The sequence below is a fragment of the Gorilla gorilla genome, chromosome X, assembly GCF_029281585.2.
Source record: "Gorilla gorilla gorilla isolate KB3781 chromosome X, NHGRI_mGorGor1-v2.1_pri, whole genome shotgun sequence".
Lineage (NCBI taxonomy): Eukaryota > Metazoa > Chordata > Mammalia > Primates > Hominidae > Gorilla > Gorilla gorilla.
Genome location: NC_073247.2, coordinates 59,517,683 through 59,535,462, shown reverse-complemented (window position 1 = coordinate 59,535,462; position 17,780 = coordinate 59,517,683). Strand labels below are relative to the sequence as shown.

Genomic DNA, 17,780 nt, shown 5'->3' with positions numbered 1-17,780 from the left:
TTGCTTGAGCCCAGGAGTTCGAGACCAGCCTGGGCAACATAGTGAGACCCCATCTCTCAAAAAGAAAACAATTTTCAATGAAAAAAAATAGATGAATAAATTAACAAACTATGGTATACACATACAGGGTAATACAACTCAGCAATAAAAAACAATGAAGGATTTGGATGAATCTCAAAAATAATTATGGTAAAACAAGCCAGACCCACACTCCAAAAAAGCACATGCTGTATGATTTCTTTTATATAAAAATCTAATAAAATGCAAACTGATATACAGTGACAGAAAGTGGATTAGTTGTTGCCTGGAGGGAGGGGGCCAAAAGGGCAGGAAAGAGGAAATACAAAGGGCAGGAGAAAACTTTTGGCAGAAATAGTTATACTCAGTATTTCTTTTTTTTTTTTTTTTAAGTGACAGGGTCACATTCTGTCATGCAGGATGGATTGCAGTGGCACAATCATAGCTCATTGTAACCTCAAACTCCTGGGCTCAAGGGATCCTCCTGAGCAGATAGGACTACACATATGTGCCACAATGCCTGGCAAATTTTTTACATTTTTGTAGAGACTGGGGCGGGGGTTTCTCACTATGTTGTCCAGGCTGGTCTTAAACTCCTGGCTTCAAAAAATCCTCCCACCTCTGCCTCCCAATGTGCTGGGATTACAGAGGTGAGCCACCACACCCAGCCTGTTCAGTATCTTCACTGTAGTGATCGTTTCACTGATATAAACATATTCAAAACCTATCAAATTGAAGTCAATTATATCTCAACCCCTTCAAAACTTAAAATAGCTGGGTGTCGTGCATGCACCTGTAGTCCCAGCTACTTGGGAGGCTGAGGCACGAGGATCACTTAAGCCCAAGACTTAGAGGTTACAATGAGCTGTGATCATGCCACTGCACTCCACCCTCAGTGACAGAGCAAGACCCTGTCTTTAAAAAAATAAAATATAAATTCTCAAAACAGGCTGGGCATGATGACTCATGCCTGTAATTCCAGCACTTTGGGAGGCCAAGGTGAGAAGATCACTAAGCCCAGAATTTTGAGACCAGCCTAGCCAATGTAGCAAGACTTTGTCTCTAATAAATAAATAAATACAATCTTTTGTTAAATTAATGAATTGGGTGGGGCTGTGAGAGAAATCGACTTAATTCTTGAATTACGTGAGGCTAAAAGGGGTAATTGGGGGTTTTTTTAATGATTTTTTTTTTTTTTTTGAGATGGAGTTTCGCTCTGTCACCCAGGCTGGAGTGCAGTAGTGCGAGCTCGGCTCACTACAACCTCCATCTCCTGGGTTCAAGCAATTCTCATGCTTCAGCCTCCCAAGTAGCTGAGACTAAAGGCACCCACCACCACGCCCAGCTAATTTCTGCAGTTTTAGTAGAGACAAGTTTTCATCATGTTGGCCAGGCTGGTCTCAAACTCCGCCCATCTCTGCCTCCCAAGGTGCTGGGATTACAGGCATGACCCACCGTGCCCAGCATGGGTAATTGGGTTGTATTCACAAATGGATGAGGCTAAGAGGGGCATTGATTTGAATCCACAGTGGGGCAGGGCTAAGTGAGGGTTTGCTCCCCCATAGTGTCATTGTAATCAATATTAAAGATAAGCACCAATACTGCTACCAAATAGCTTGGCTTGGCACAACACCAGCAATTTGGAAGCTTTGTTCTGAACTCTCTTGACAGTCTTACCATGCATATCTCATCACACCCACTTCCCAGAGAGGTACATTGAGGTGTCAGACAATGCAGTGGCTGGAGTTCCTCCCTCATGTCTGCATCCTCTCTACACCCCTAACCCTGCCAGCAGCCTCAGTGACACATGCACTACTCTCTGGCCCTGGAATTTCGGCCCTGCTGGTGTCAGCTCTCTCAGTGAACACCTATCCAGCATCCTGGGCCCCTGCTCCTGTAATTTCAGCCCTGCTGGTGTCAGCTGTCTCAGTGAACACCTATCCAGCATCCTGGGCCCCCGCCCCTGTAATTCACGTCCCCTGAGGACGTCCTTGGACCCCTTCATTCGTTCATGATTCCCCAAGCCTGAATACCTCCCAGCCTGGAAGCAGTTTCCCATCCAGTTGGCAAGCTCCCTGATCGATGTTAGTAGATTCTACCTGGTGCTTGGATGCCTCCCCTCACTGTCCATCTGTCCTCGGCCCTTGGACAATGCCCCAGTCTGCAAGACCCTCCCATCCATGGAGCTACAGAGCCTCAAGCTCTCCTTCACAGTGTGTAAGCACCTCACTCTCACATCCACAGGTTCTTAAAACCTGGAGCCCCAGATTGGAAGCTGCCCTCTCCAGATTCAGGTGTGGAAGTCTCAACAAGAATTGGGAGGAGCAGTGAAGGAGGTCCAGGGTGTCCCCCCTTAGACAAGGTCAGGTCAGAGGTGAAAGAGGCAGGGGACTGCAGGTGGAATGAAAGCAGGAACCGTAGTTCAGACCCTTTCACCTATGAGGATACTGGGTCTCTGAAAGGTGAACGAGAGAGGCTTGCACAACCAGCCAGAATGGACATTAGGACACAGTGTGTCCACAGCCATAGTGAAATAGTCACTAACCAAGTGAGTCTTGTAGGTAAGCTGCCTGAAACTGGTGTTGTTGGCTTGCTGCAGGGACCTAGGCAGGTCCCTGAGCCTCTCAGACCCTGAGTTTCTTATTTGGCAAAGTAGTGGTGAAAGGCCCTCTCTCACTGCAATCCCATTCCTCCTTCCACTACAGTCACACTGTGTCCGAATGCTCCCTGCTTGGGGCTTATGTCCCCAGACACTCCCCTTTTCAAACATAGAAGAGGCCTCATTCCTCCACTGACATCGGCTAGTGTCCCATCCAACTCCAATGCATTCATTCAGAGCCTCCTCAATTTTGGGTCCCATCTCTCATCCACTCTCCAAGAGACCTGCCCTCTGCAATTTTTTTTTCTTTTTCTTTTTCTTTTTTTTCTTGAGAGGAAGTCTTGCTCTGTCACCCAAGTTGGAGTGCAGTGGAACGATCTCAGCTCGCTGCAACCTCCGCCTCCCAGGTTCAAGCGATTCTCTTGCCTCAGCCCCCCGAGTAGCTAAGATTACAGATGCCCACTACCACGCCCGGCTAATTTTTATAATCTTAGTAGAAATGGGGTTTTGCCATGTTGGCCAGGCTGGTCTCAAACTCCTGGCCTCAAGTGATCCACCTGCCTTGGCCTTCCAAAGTGTTGGGATTACAGGCATGAGCCACCGCGCCCAGCCCACCCTCTCCAATTTTTGAGTTCCGCAACCTCATAATGCCCAGAGCACCAAACCATTCTTTGGCTCCAAAAGCTCCAACGCTACTCAGTCCCACCACACATTTCCAGTTTCCCAATAGGGACAGTGGGAGATAAACTTTCCCTGCAAATATACTGAGTGCCTACTTGTGCAAAGCTCTGGTGGAGATTGCAGAGTTTCCTAGTAAACTCGGGCTCCAGTTCTGCGTCCCTGCTTTTAGTTGTCAGAGGTCAGACAGTACCCTAATTTCTCTGGGCTTCGACTGCCCCTTCCTATGCTGGAATAGCAACATCCCAGAGTGGAAAAACGAGCCAGCCCAGCGTCCTCAGCTAACGGAGGCCTCCTTGCTGGCCGCCAGATAGGCCACCCCGCAGATACAGGAACCAGGCACGGGCCCGCCACCCTGTTTCCAGGGTCTGAGTGGGTCACCAGGTGAGCACGCCCCAGAGCTCAAAACTCGTCGCTGGCTGCCCTGCGTCCACCCGGCCGACTACTGGCCATGGAGCCGCGCACAGGGGGCGCCGCGAACCCTAAGGGGAGCAGAGGAAGTACAGAGATTGGGGATGTTGGGGAAGGACAGAGCGAGTCGCCGCCACCCCCGTCCCGCCTGTCTGCTCCACACCTTTTCCTTCTGACAGGTGGTAAACAGAGCGGCTCTGGCGCCCAAGTGGCGGTGGCAGGGGGCAGGGGCCCAGCGATGGAGGCTGGGCTGGAGGTCCCCTACCCACACCCACACACGAGGGAAAGAGCCGCGCACCAGAGCAGGGGAGGGGCTCTCAGAAGTCTCCAGGGAGACGTGCAGATGTGCGGGGAGGGGTCTGCCCGTGGTCACTAGGGACACCTGGGCACTCAGGGTCTGTAGTGAACTGGGGGGAGGGGAGCTGGGGGCCCCTGGGGACCTGTGGAGGGGGACTCTGGAGGTATGTGGGCCATGGGGGGAACGGGCCCTCTGAGGGAATTCATGGGGGTAGCAGGGGTTGCCTAGGATACCTAGAGGGGGAATTGGGGGTTCCGGGGCTACGGGGTCAGGCCGTGTTCTCCCAGGATATCTGGGGGAAATGGGTCCCCTGAGATATCGTGGATGAAGAGTTGGGCATCCAGGGTGATTAGGGGGCAGTCGAGGACCTCACGGGGTGTTCGGAGGTGTCCAGGACTATTGCAGTCAAACAGCGATCTCCAGGGACACCGTGAGAGCAGGCTGGGGGTGCACCCGCTACCCGCGATGGTCGGGGATCGCGTGAGAGGGGAGGGACAGCAGTGACCTCCGAAACTACCGAGGGAGTGGCCAGGGGTCGCCGGGTATCCTGAGGGGCATTTCTAGTCTTTGAGCGTCCGGAAGCATGGGGGTTGGCGGAGGCCGATGGTCGGCGTTGACCTGTCCCCTCTTGCGCGCAGGCCTGGGCCCCTCCCGCCCGCGTGCCCCAGCGCCGTTCCGCTCCTGGCGCGGCTGAACGCGCGCCCCCTGGCGGCGAGGGCTGCGGTCGATGTGGCGGCGCTGGTACACAGGGCGGGCGCCACATTGCGCCTGCGCCGGAAGGAGGGTGTGTGACGGGGGTGGGGCCTCCCAGGGGGCAGGTTCGGAGAGGAGCTGGGTTCGGAGGAGCAGGCCTGGGGGGTCAGCAGCTACTGCCCTGCCTTTGGGTGGGGCCAAGGGGCGCGATTTGGGAGGGCGGGGATCGGAGGATGCTTCGAAGGATCCTTGGGGTTATCCTAGAATATTCCTTGAGGGTTATCGCAGTAGGCGAGGGCCAGATTAGTTGAGAGTGCGTAGCTGGATCCCCGTTCTGGTCGGCGGGGCCTTGAGGGTCCTTTCCGAGGGGTTGAGGCCTGGAGAGTGCTGGGGGCGAGCACGCAGCGAAGGGGCAGGCCTGAAAGGTGAGTCATGGGGATGGAGCCTATAGGCCCATGGGGGCGGGGCTTGAGATGTCAGGAATGGGATGACGGTTAGAGGCTAATTAAAGGGTGTGCTCTGGAAGGTTCCGGAGTCAAATTTTTATTATTATTATTATTATACTTTAAGTTCCAGGGTACATGTGCACAACGTGCAGGTTTGTTACATATGTATACATGTGCCGTGTTGATGTGTTGCACCCATTAACTCGTCATTTACATTAGGTGTATCTCCTAATGCTATCCCTCCCCCGTCCCTCCACCCCACGACAGGCCCCGGTGTGCGATGTTCCCCACAGGAGCCAAATTTTGAAGTAGCATTCTCCAGGGTGGGCCGAATGGAGTTTGCCTGTGTGTGTGACCATATTTGGAGATAATCCTAAAGGTGTTATTTGAGAAATGTTTTCTGCGCTTTATTAAAGGGAGATAGGAAGATAAGGTCTGGAGGTGTTCAAATGGCCGGGCCCAAGATTATTTAAGGAGGTGGAGCTTTGGGGATTACTTGAGATGAGGGTGGGGAGACAGTTTAATTGGAGGCGTGGCTCGGACGTAAATTCAAGGAGCTGCGGCTAGAAAGTGAATTTAAGGGGCAGGGCTGAGACAATTTCTGTGGAGAGTCTCTAACCGCTTTCTCCGCCTCTTCAATCCCCTAGCCTTTATCGTTCTGGGCTGTAAGGACAATAATGTCATGGATAGTCGTCTGCCCCACAGACCCCCTCGCCTTTCATGCAGAGGTTCTATCATGACAAATACAGCCAGGCGTGAAAAACCTTGGGTACTTTTTGGGAGCTGTGAACAGTACGTGGCTCTGGAGTCTGCCTTAATGAACCTTGGGGGCGGGAGGCTTACAAGGGTATGGGGAAGGATGGAAGGTGAGGAAGGGCAGTGGACAAAGCTAGGCTGAAAACATAGCACAAGCCCTGAGCCAATATGGAGAATTGGGTAAGACTCCAAACTCTGGTGCTAGGCAGCCTGGGTTCAAGTCTGACTGCTTCTACCTGCTTCCTCACCTTCAGTATGTTATTTAAGCTCTTTGTGAAAAGCTTAGCTGCAGCCATACAAAAGAATGAGATCATGTCCTTTGCAGGGACATGGATGGAGTTGGAGACCATTATCCTTTACAAACTAACGCAGAAACAGAAAACCAAGTACTGCATGTTCTCAGTGTAAGTGGGAGCTAAATGATGAGAACACATGAACACATAGAGAGGAACAATACACACTGGGGCCTATTGGAGATTGGAGGATGGGAGGAGGGAGAGGATCAGGAAAAATAACTAATGGTTACCAGACTTAATACCTGGGGGATGAAATAATCTGTACAACAAACCCCCATCACACACGTTTATCTATGTAACAAACCTGCACATGTACCCCTTAACTTTTTTTTTTTTTTGAGACAGAGTCTCGCTCTGTTGCCCAGGCTGAAGTGCAATGGCGCCATCTCGGCTCATCGAAACCTCTGCCTCCTGCCTCAGCCTTCTGAGTAGCTGGGATTACAGGTGCCCGCCACCATGCCCAGCTAATGTTTGTATTTTTAGTGGAGATGGGGTTTCACCATTTTGTCCAGTCTAGTCTTGAACTCCTGGGCCCAAGTGATCCACCCACCTCGGCCTCCCAAAGTGCTGGGATTACAGGCATGAGCCACTGCTCTGGGCCACCCCTGAAACTAAAAATTTAAAAAAAAAAATACTAGACCAGGCACGGTGGCTCACGCCTGTAATCCCAGCACTTTGGGAGGCCAGGGTGGGCGGATCACGAGGTCAGGAGATCGAGACCATCCTGGCTAACATGGTGAAACCCCGTCTCTACTAAAAATACAAAAAAAATTAGCTGGACATGGTGGCGGGCACCTGTAGTCCCAGCTACTTGGGAGGCTGAGGCAGGAGAATGGCGTGAACCTGGGAGGTGGAGCTTGTGGGGAGCCAAGATTGCACCACTGCACTCCAGCCTGGGCAACAGAGCCAGACTCCATCTCAAAAACAAACAAACAAACAAAACTAACAGAAAAGAGAAAGAAAGAAAAACTTAGCTACTCGAATGTAAACAAAATACATATATTCATGTTAAGAATCAGAACAACAACAAAAAACCAAAACCATGTAACCTGTATTTTTCTGAATCAACTTTCAGACTTTTTGTTTGAAATACAGGAGATCATGGGTAGAAAATTATTGCAATCTTTTAATAACTTTTTAATAGACATTGAGATATATATATATAATTTACATACCATACAATTCACCCATTTAAAGTGTACACTTGGTTTTAGTATATTCACAAGATTGTGCAATCATCATCCCATTGTAAATTTAGAACATTTTTGTCTTCCTAAAAGAAACCCCATGCCAGTCGCAGTGGCTCATGTCTGTAATCCCAACACTTTGGGAGGCTGAAGCAGGAGGATCACTTGAGCCCAGGAGTTCCAGACCAGCCTGGGCAACATAGTGAGACCCTGTCTCTCCTAAAAGTAAAAAATAAAGGTTGGGCATGGTGGCTCACGCCTTTAATCCCAGCACTTTGGGAGGCCAAGGTGGGCGGATCACAAGGCCAGGAGATCGAGACCATCCTGGCCAACATGGTGAAACCCCATCTCTACTAAAAATACATAAATTAGTTGGGTGCAGTGGCGCGTGCCTGTAATCCCAGCTACTCGGGAAGTTGAGCCACGAGAATCGCTTGAATCCAAGAGGCAGAGGTTGCAGTGAGCCGTGATCGTGCCACTGCACTCCAGCCTGGTGACAGAGCAAGACTCCATCTCAAAAAATAAATAAATCAAAATAAAAAATAAAAATGTAGCCTGACATGATGGCAAATGCCTGTAGTCTAGGTACTTCAGGGGATGAGGCAGAAGAATCACTTGAGCAGGAGAGGTGGATGTTACAGTGAGTCCTGATCACACCACTGCACTCCAGGCTAGGCAACAGAGCAAGACCCTGTCTCAATGAATGACTGAATGAATGAATAAATAAATAAATAAATAAATAAATAAATAAACCCTATAGCCTTTTTTTAGAGAGATGGGATCTTGCTATGTTGCCCAGGCTGGAGTGCAGTGGCTATTCACAGTTGTGATACCACTACTGAGCAGCACAGGAGTTTTGACCTGCTGTTTCCAGCGTGGGTAGATTCACCCCTCCTTAGGCAATCTGGTGGTGCCCAGTCCTGAGAGGTCACCATATTGATCACAAAGTTAGTGTGAACACCCAATCAGCATAGCACACTACAGCCCGAACTCCTGGACTCAAGTGAGCCACCTGCCTCAGACTCCCGAGTAGTTGGGACTGCAGGCATGGTCACAGAGTCTGCCCCACAACCTTTAGCTCTACTTCTCCAGCGCTTGGCAACCATTAACACACTATCTCTACGGATATGCTTATTCTCATTTCCTAAATATTGAATCATACAATATGTGGTCTTTTGTGATTTCCTTCACAAGGCACAATGTTTTTGAAGTTCTATGTTGTAGCCTGTGCCATTACCTCACTCCTTTATACTGCTAATTAATATTTCTTGTATGGGCATACCATATTTTATTTATACATTCATTGGTAAATGAACATTTGGATTGTTTCCACTTTTTGGCTATTATAAATAATGCTGCCCTGAACATTTGTGTATGAATTTTTGAGTGGACATATGTTTTCATTTATCTTGAGTATATACCTAGGGGTAGAATTGTTGGGTAAGTTTAACATTCTGAGGAGCTATTAAACTATATTCCAAAGTCACTGCAACATTTTACAATCCCACCAGCAATGTATGAGGTTCCCAATTTCTCCAAGTCGTCTCTAACACTTGTTATTGTCTATATATTTTTTTGAGAGAGGGTCTCGATCTGTTGCCCAGGCTGGAGTGAAGTGGCACCATCTCGGCTCACTGCAAAAAAAAACCTCCACCTCCCGGGTTCAAGTGATTCTTGCACCTCAGTCTCCTCAGTAGCTGGGATTACAGGTGTGCATCACCACACCTGGCTATTTTTTTATTGTATTTTTAGTAGAGACAGGGTTTTGCCATGTTGGCCAGGCTAGTCTAGATCTCCTGGCCTCAAATGATCCACCCACCTCAGCCTCGCAAAGTGCTGGAATTACAGGCATGAGCCACCACTCTCTGCCTTATCTGTATTTTATGTATTTATTTTTTCGACATGGAGTCTTGCTCCGGCCCAGACTGGAGTGCAGTGGTGTGATCTCACCTCAATGCAACCTCTGCCTCCCGGGTCCAAGCGATTCTCCCACCTCAGCCTCCCAAGTACCTGGGACTACAGGTGAGTGCCACCACACCCAGCTAATTTTTGTATTTTTAGTAGAGATGGGGTTTTGCCATTTTGGCCAGGCTGGTCTCAAACTCCTGACCTCAAGGGATTACCCACCTCAGCCTCCCAAAGTGCTGGGATTACAAGTGTGAGCCACCATGCCTGGCCCCTTGTCTGTATTTTTTAATATAACATCCTAGTGGATGTGAGGTTGGATCTCATTGTGGTTGATTTGCATTTTCCTAATAAATAATTATGTTTTTATATGCTTTAGATAAATGTTTTGATAGGCAGAACAATAAGCTCCCAAAGATGTTCACCTCCTAATCCCTAGAACCTGTGAATATGTTACCTTATATGGCAAAAGATACATTGCAGATGTGATTAAGGATCTTGAAATGGGGAGATTATCCTGGATTATTGAGGGGGGCAATATAGTCAAAGGAGTTCTTAAAAATAAAAGAGGATGCAGGAGAATCAGTGAAGAAAATATGACAAGGGATGAAAAGGAAATGTGAAGCAGGGGTGATAGAGAAAGATTTGAAGATGATGCAGTGCTGGCTTTGAAGATGGAGGAAGTGCTGGCCGGGCACAGTGGCTCATGCCTGTAATCCCAGCACTTTGGGAGACCTAGGCGGGCGGACCACCTGAGGTCAAGAGTTTGAGACCAGCCTGGCCAACATGGTGAAACCCCGTCTCTACTAAAAATACCAAAATTAGCCGGGCGTGGTGGCACACGCCTGTAATCCCAACTACTCGGGAAGCTGAGGCAGGAGAATTGCTTGAACCCAGGAGGCAGAGGTTGCAGTGAGCAGAGATCTCGCCATTGCACTCCAGCATGGGCAACAAAAGCAAAACTCCATCTCAAGAAAAAAAAAAAAGAAGAAAAAGTGGCCAGGCGCGGTGGCTCACTCCTGTAAGCACAGCACTTTGGGAGGCCGAAGCGGGCAGATCACGAGGTCAGGAGATCGAGACCACAGTGAAACCCTGTCTCTATTAAAAATACAAAAAATTAGCCAGGCCTGGTGGCGAGCGCCTGTAGTCCCAGCTATTTGGGAGGCTGAGGCAGGAGAATGGCGTGAACCTGGGAGGCGGAGCTTGAACCTGGGAGGCGGAGCTTGCAGTGAACCGAGATCACGCCATTGCACTCCAGCCTGGGTGACAGAGCGAGACTCCGCCTCAAAAAAGAAAAGAAAAAGAAAAAGATGGAGGAAATGGCCACATACCAAGGAATGCAGGCCACCTGTAGAAGCTTAAAAAGGCAAGGAAAACAGATTCTCCACAAGGAAGGCAGCCCTGCTGACACCGTGATATTAGCCTGATGAGAATTCTGCCCTACAGAACTGTAAGACATTTTGTGGTGTTGTTTCAAGCCAGTAAATGTATGGTAATTTGTTAGAGCAGCAATCAGAAATTAATACAGATTTTAAGCATCTTTTCATTGTGCTTATTGGCCATTTGTGCATGTGTATATACATATATATATATAAATACATTGTGTGTGTATATATATGTATATGTAATTATATATATATATATATGAGACAGAGTCTTGCTCTGTCACCCAGGCTGGAGTACAGTGGCACGATCTCAGCTCACTGCAACCTCCCCTCCCTGGGTTCAAGGAATTCCCCCTGCGTCAGCCTCCTGAGTAGCTGGCATCACAGGCATGCGCCACCACACTGGCTAATTTTTGTATTTGTAGCAGAGATGGGGCTTCACCATGTTGGCCAGGCTGGTCTTGAACTCCTGACCTCAGATGATCTGCCCACCTCAGCCTCCCAAAGTGCTGGGATTACAGGCATGAGCCACCGCACCCAGCCAATTTTGAGCTAACTTTTAAAAAATTATTTATTTTTTTTTTTGAGACGGAGTCTCACTCTGTCACCCAGGTTGGAGTGCAGTGGTGCAATCTCGGCTCACTGCAAGCTCTGCCTCCCGGGTTCATGCCATTCTCCTGCCTCAGCCTCCCGAGTAGCTGGGTCTACAGCCACCCGCCACCACACCTGGCTAATTTTTTGTATTTTTAGTAGAGATGGGGTTTCACTGTGTTAGCCAGGATAGTCTCAATCTCCTGACCTTGTGATCCGCCTGCCTCGGCCTCCCGAAGTGCTGGGATTACAGGCGTGAGCCACCGCGCCCAGCCTTTTTTTTGGAGATGGAGTCTTGCTCTATTGCCCAGGCTGGAGTGCAATGGCACGATCTCAGCTCACTGCAACCTCTGCCTCCTAGGTTCAAGCAATTCTCCTGTGTCAGCCTCCTGAGTAGTTGGGATTACAGGCACGCACCACCATGCCTGGCTAATTTTTGTATTTTTGGTAGAGACAGGGTTTCACCATGTTGGTCAGGCTGGTCTCAAACTCCGGACCTCATGATCCACCTGCTTCGGCCTCCCAAAGTCCTGGGATTACAGGCGTAAGCTACTGCACCCGGCCCTGAATGCCTATTTTTTCTTGCCTAATTGCCGTGGCTAGAACTTCTAATATGATATTGAATAGAAGGAGCAAGAGCAGACGCTCTTGTTTTGTTCCTGATCTTAGGTGGAAGGTATTCAGTCTTTCACCATTAAATATGATTTTAGCTGTCTTCTGGGCTCTCTTGTTTCTGATGAGAAGTCAACTCTTAATCTTATTGGAGTTCCCTTATATGTGACAGGTCATTTTTCTATTTGTGCTTGCAAGATATTCTCTTTGGATTTCAAGATTTTTGACCATGATGTGCCTGAGTGTTTTGTCCTGTCTAACCATGGCTGGAATCTCTCAAAAATCAGCAGTAAGGGAGTTCCCACAAGGGAGTGGCTGAAATTGAGGAGAGAGGCCATTTCTCCTACTGTCCCCTGTCTCCAAAGAAAAGGAGGAAGTAAAAACTGAAAAATAACAGACTGATCGGCACCACTGGCCAGGCCTGTAGGTTAAAGATTAACCCACAACCTAACCGCTTGTGATATCTATATATCACAGACAATGGTATGGAGAAACACTTGCCTTGCTCACCACCCCCACCTAGTCATGTACCCCATGCTTGTTCAATCTATCACGACCCTTTCACGTGGACCCCTTAGAGTTGTAAGCCCTTAAAAGGGCCAGGAACTCTTTCTTAGGGGGGCTTCATTCTTGAGACGCAAGTCTGCCAACGCTCCTGACCGAATAAAGCCTCTTCCTTACATTTCTTGGTTCCCTGACCGGGAAGCGAGGTGATTAACGATGGTCGAGGCAGCCCCTTAGGCGGCTTAGGCCTGCCCTGCGGAGCATCCCTGCAGGGGACTCCGGCCAGTTTGAGCAGCGCGGATCCTGAGAGCGCTCCCGGGTAGGCATTTGCCCTCATGGAACACCTCGTCAGAGCGGTGCACGGCAGGCCCCCGCGGAGGATCAATGCAGCGGCTGAACACCAGGAAGGAACTGGCACTTGGAGTCCGGACATCTGGAATATGGTAGGACCAGTCCTGGGAACTTACCCACTCCATTTGAGTGGAAGCGTGGCCTGATCACCCACAGTGTGCCCTTATCGGCACTTTGGTCTCAGTTTTGATTATGATTTGGCTTGGCTTGTTTGAAAAAAAGGAAAGTGAAAGTGAGTGAATGCTTGTTTTAGACGGGCACAGGATGGACAGTGGTCGCCATCCAAAGTGAGCGTTGAGCCCCAAGCTGCAGTTCCGTAGGATACCTCACATGGCTAAGTGGCAGTTCGTGCTGGCGCCTGGTACCAGCCTGCTTAAGCTAAGAGGATCTGAGATTCCCGTGAGGGAAGCGGCCAGTGACTGCCAAGGAGAGTGGGTGACCCCTTTACCCTTTCCCTTCTTGTGTCGTGAGTGCCATTTTTGTCTTGGGTGGGGGTGGAGATGGGTGAGACGCAAAGTAAGCCCACTCCATTAGGAACTATGTTAAAGAATTTCAAAAAAGGTTTTAATGGAGATTATGGGGTTACTATGACCCCAGGAAAATTTAGGACCTCGTGTGAGATAGATTAGCCAGCATTAGAAGTGGGTTGGCCATCAGAAGGAAGCCTAGACAGGTCCCTTGTTTCAAAGGTATGGCACAAGGTAACTGGTAAGCCAGAAAACCCAGACCAGTTTCCATACATAGACACTTGGTTACAGCTAGTTTTAGACCCCCTACAGTGGTTAAGAGGACAGGCAGCAGCAGTACTAGTGGCAAAGGGACAGACAGCCAAGGAAGAATCCCGCTTCACCCACCGAGGGAAGTCGGCACCTAAAGTCCTGTCCGACCCAACATCAAAGGATTCATGGCAAGAAACAGTGCCAGTGGCCCCTCCTTTCACCAAGAAAGAAGGCCTCCCACTCCTGAGGCCACTGTGCCCAAGCTTCCACAAGGCCTACATACCCCTAGGCCACCTAGAGTAGAAAAGAAAGGATGCAAGACCTCAGGAGAAACTCCTCCCTTGGTAGCCCATTTGAGGCCTAAAACTGGGATACAAATGCCCCTGAGAGAGCAACGGTATACTGGGGTAAACAAGGACGGGCATATGGTGGAAAGGCGTGCCTTTGTGTACCAACCCTTCACCTCTGCCAATCTCCTCAATTGGAAAAACAATACCCCATCCTATACTGAAAAGCCTCAGGCTATAATTGATTTGCTCCAAACTATTATCCAGACCCACAACCCTACTTGGGCTGATTGCCACCAGTTGCTCATGTGCCTGTTTAACACGGATGAACGGCGAAGGGTGCTCCAAGCAGCAACTAAGTGGCTAGAGGAACATGTTCCGGCTGATTACAAAAACCCCCAAGAGTATGTGATGGCCCAGTTACCAGGAACAGACCCCCACTGGGACCCAAATGAAAGACAGGGTATGCAAAGGCTAAACTGGTAGAGGGAAGCCCTCCTGGAAGGGTTAAAGAAAGGACCTCAGAAGGCCACCAATATAAATAAAATATCTGAGGTTATTCAAGGAAAGGAAGAGAGTCCAGCACAATTTTATGAGAGACTACGTGAGGTCTATCGTATGTATACTCCCTTTGATCCCAACAACCCTGAAAACCAGCGCATGATTAACATGGCTTTAGTTAGTCAAAGTGCAGAAGACATTAGAAGAAAACTACATAAACAGGCTGGGTTTGCAGGCATGAACACTTCACAGTTATTGGAGACAGCCAACCAGGTGTTTGTGAATAGAGATGCTGTAAGCCGCAGAGAGAACTGCAGAGAGAGCGAACGCCAAGCCCAGCGAAACGCCGACCTGCTAGCCGCAGCAATAGAGGGGTCCCCCGCAAAGGGGCGAGAAAGGGGAGCCCCAGGAAAAATACCCAGTCTGGCCATCCACACTTGCAGCGTAACCAGTGTGCTTACTGTAAGGAAATAGGATGTTGGAAGGACAAGTGCCCCCAGTTGAAAGGGAAACAAGGTGACTCTGAGCAGGAGGCCTCAGATAAGGACGAAAGGGCCTTGTTTAATCTGGCAGAAGGGTTACTGGACTGAGGGGGACTAGGCTCATGTGCACCCAAAGAGCCCATGGTCAGAATGACAGTCGGGGGCAAGGACATTGAGTTTCTTGTCGATACTGGTGCTGAACATCCAGTAGTAACCACCCTGGTCGCCCCCTTATCCAAAAAGACTATTGATATAATCAGAACCACGGGGGTTTCGGCAAAGCAAGCTTTCTGTTTGCCCTGGACCTGCACTGTCGGGGGACATGAGGTAATTCACCAGTTCCTGTACATGCCTGACTGCCCCTTGCCTTTACTGGGAAGGGACCTACTTAGCAAGCTGAGAGCCACTATCTCTTTTACAAAGCATGGCTCTTTACAGCTAAAGTTACCTGGAAAGGGAGTCATCATGGCCCTTATGGTTCCTCAGGAGGAGGAATGGAGACTCTTCTTAACTGAGCCAGACCAAGAGATAGGACCAGCTCTGGCTAAGCGGTGGCCAAGGGTGTGGGAGGAAGACAACCCGCCAGGGTTGGCAATCAACCAGGCCCCCATACTAAAAGAAGTTAAGCCTGGGGCCCAGCTGGTCAGGCAAAAGCAGTACCCGGTCCCCAGAGAAGCCCTTGAGGGCATCCGGGTCCATCTCAAGCATCTGAGGGCCTTCGGAATTATAGTCCTTTGTCAGTCTCCATGGAACACTCCCCTCCTACCTGTTCCCAAGCTGAGGACCAAGGACTACAGGCCAGTACAGGATTTGCATATGGTCAACCAAGCAAAGTGACTTTGCATCCAACCCATACACATTGTTGGGGTTGCTGCCAGCTGAGGACAGCTGGTTCACCTGCTTGGACCTAAAAAATGCTTTCTTTAGCATCAGACTATCTCCTGAGAGTCAAAAACTGTTTGCCTTTCAGTGGGAGGATCTGGAGCCAGGTGTCACCACTCAGTACACTTGGACCCGGCTCCCCCAAGGGTTCAAGAACTCCCCCACCATCTTCGGGGAGGCACTGGCTCGAGACCTCCAGAAAATTCCCACCAGAGACCTAGGCTTCGTGCTGCTCCAGTACGTCGACAACTTCCTGCTGGGACACCCCATGGCAGTCAGGTGTGCCAAGGGAATGGATACCCTGCTCTGGCACCTGGAGGACTATAGGTATAAGGTGTCCAAGAAGGAAGCTCAGATCTGCAGATAGCAGGTATGTTACCTGGGATTTACTATCCGATAGGGAGAGCACAGCCTGGGATCAGAAAGAAAGCAAGTCATCTGCAACCTGCCGGAGCCTAAGACCAGAAGGCAGGTGAGAGAATTCTTAGGAGCTGTAGGGTTCTGCAGGTTGTGGATCCCAAACTTTGCAGTATTGGCTAAGCCCCTGTACGGAGTCACAAAGTGAGGAGACACAGAACTTTTCAAATGGGGGTCCCAACAGCAATGAGCTTTTCATGAGTTAAAAGAGAAACTCATGTCGGCCCCAGCCCTGGGGCTACCTGACCTAACAAAACCTTTCACACTGTATGTGTGTCAGAGAGAGAAAAAATGGCCATTGGAGTTTTAATCCAGATGGTGGGGCCCTGGCCAAGACCGGTAGCCTACCTCTCCAAAGAGCTAGATGGAGTTCCTAAGGCAAGGTCTGAAAGATGCGAGATGTAGAAGTACCAGCCTAACAACTTTTCAAGTGACTCTTGGCCTAGGTGGGTGGTCTCATGCACAGCCAGTATGACTGCGGCTCCTACCAGTTGTGGCACGGCTATTCTTCCGTCCGACAACTGGATCCATCCCTCTTCTATCACCTGCCCTCCCTCTGCCTGGAGAAAGTCCAGGCAGGATGAATTACTGGTGACTTATCTCATGCCCCCTGACAGTGCAGGTCTGGGGCAAACAGAAAGCTTGCTTTGCCGAAACCCCCGTGGCTCCAATTATATCAATAGTCTTTTTGGATAAGGGGGCGACTGGGGTGGTTACTACTGAATGTTCAACACCAGTATCGACAAGAATTATCTGTGGATAATTGAGCCTGGCCCCTGTGCTTAAGAGCCTTGGCAGCAACTGCCCTGCTAGCACTAGAGGCAGATAAGCTACCTCTTGCCCTAACTTTATGTTTAGGGCAAAACCTAAACATAAAGGCCCCCTAGCTGGGCACGGTGGTTCACGCTTGTAATACCAGCACTTTGGGAGGCTGAGGCGGGCGGGTCATGAGGTCAGGAGATCGAGATCATCCTGGCTAACACGGTGAAACCCCATCTCTACTAAAAATACAGAAAAATTAGCCGGGCATGGTGGCGGGCGCCTGTAGTCCCAGCTACTCGGGAGGCTGAGGCAGGAGAATGGCGTGATCCCGGGAGGCAGAGCTTGCAGTGAGCCGAGATCGCACCACTGCACTCCAGCCTGGGCAACAGAGCGAGACTCCATCTCAAAAAAAAAGAAAAAACATAAAGGCCCCCCCATGCTGTGGTAACACTAATGAACACCAAAGGACGTAACTGGCTAACGAATGCTAGACTAACTAGGTACCAAAGCTTGCTCTGTGAGAATCCCCGCATAACCATTGAAGTTTGCAACACCCTGAACCCCGCTACCTTGCTCCTGGTATCAGAGAGCCAAGTTGAACATAACTGTGTAGAGGTGTTGGAGTCAGTTTATTCTAGCAGGCCCGACCTCCGAGACCATCCTTGGACAACAGTAGACTGGGAGCTGTACGTGGACGGGAGCAGCTTCGTCGACCCACAAGAAGAGAGGTGTGTAGGATATGGTAACCCTGGATGCTGTCATTGAAGCCAAATCGTTGCCCCAGGGCACTTCAGCCCGCAAGACCAAACTCATTGCTTTAATTCTGGCCTTTGAGCTAAGTGAAGGTAAGACTGTAAACATTTACACTGACTCTTGGTATGCCTTTTTAACTCTCCAACTGCGTGGGGCATTCTACAAGGAAAAAGCCCTGTTGAACGCTGGGAGAAAAGACATAAAGTATCAGCAAGAGATCCTGCAATTATTAGAGGCAGTGTGGAAG

The 17,780-nt window shown here is 49.6% G+C and overlaps 1 protein-coding gene across 3 annotated transcripts in view; it reads left to right on the top strand.

The window, feature by feature from the left end:
• Positions 1 to 4,813: 4,813 nt before the first annotated feature.
• The window catches only part of GPKOW (G-patch domain and KOW motifs), a 43,873-nt gene continuing 30,906 nt past the window's right edge, over positions 4,814 to 17,780 (top strand). Inside the window, exon 1 of one of the 3 annotated variants that reach the window (XM_063702985.1) lies at positions 4,814 to 5,122. The gene's annotated coding sequence lies outside the window, so the exon portion shown is untranslated. The remainder of the gene's footprint in view (positions 5,123 to 17,780) is intronic. The other 2 variants (XM_055375753.2, XM_055375754.2) reach the window with 2 other exon arrangements.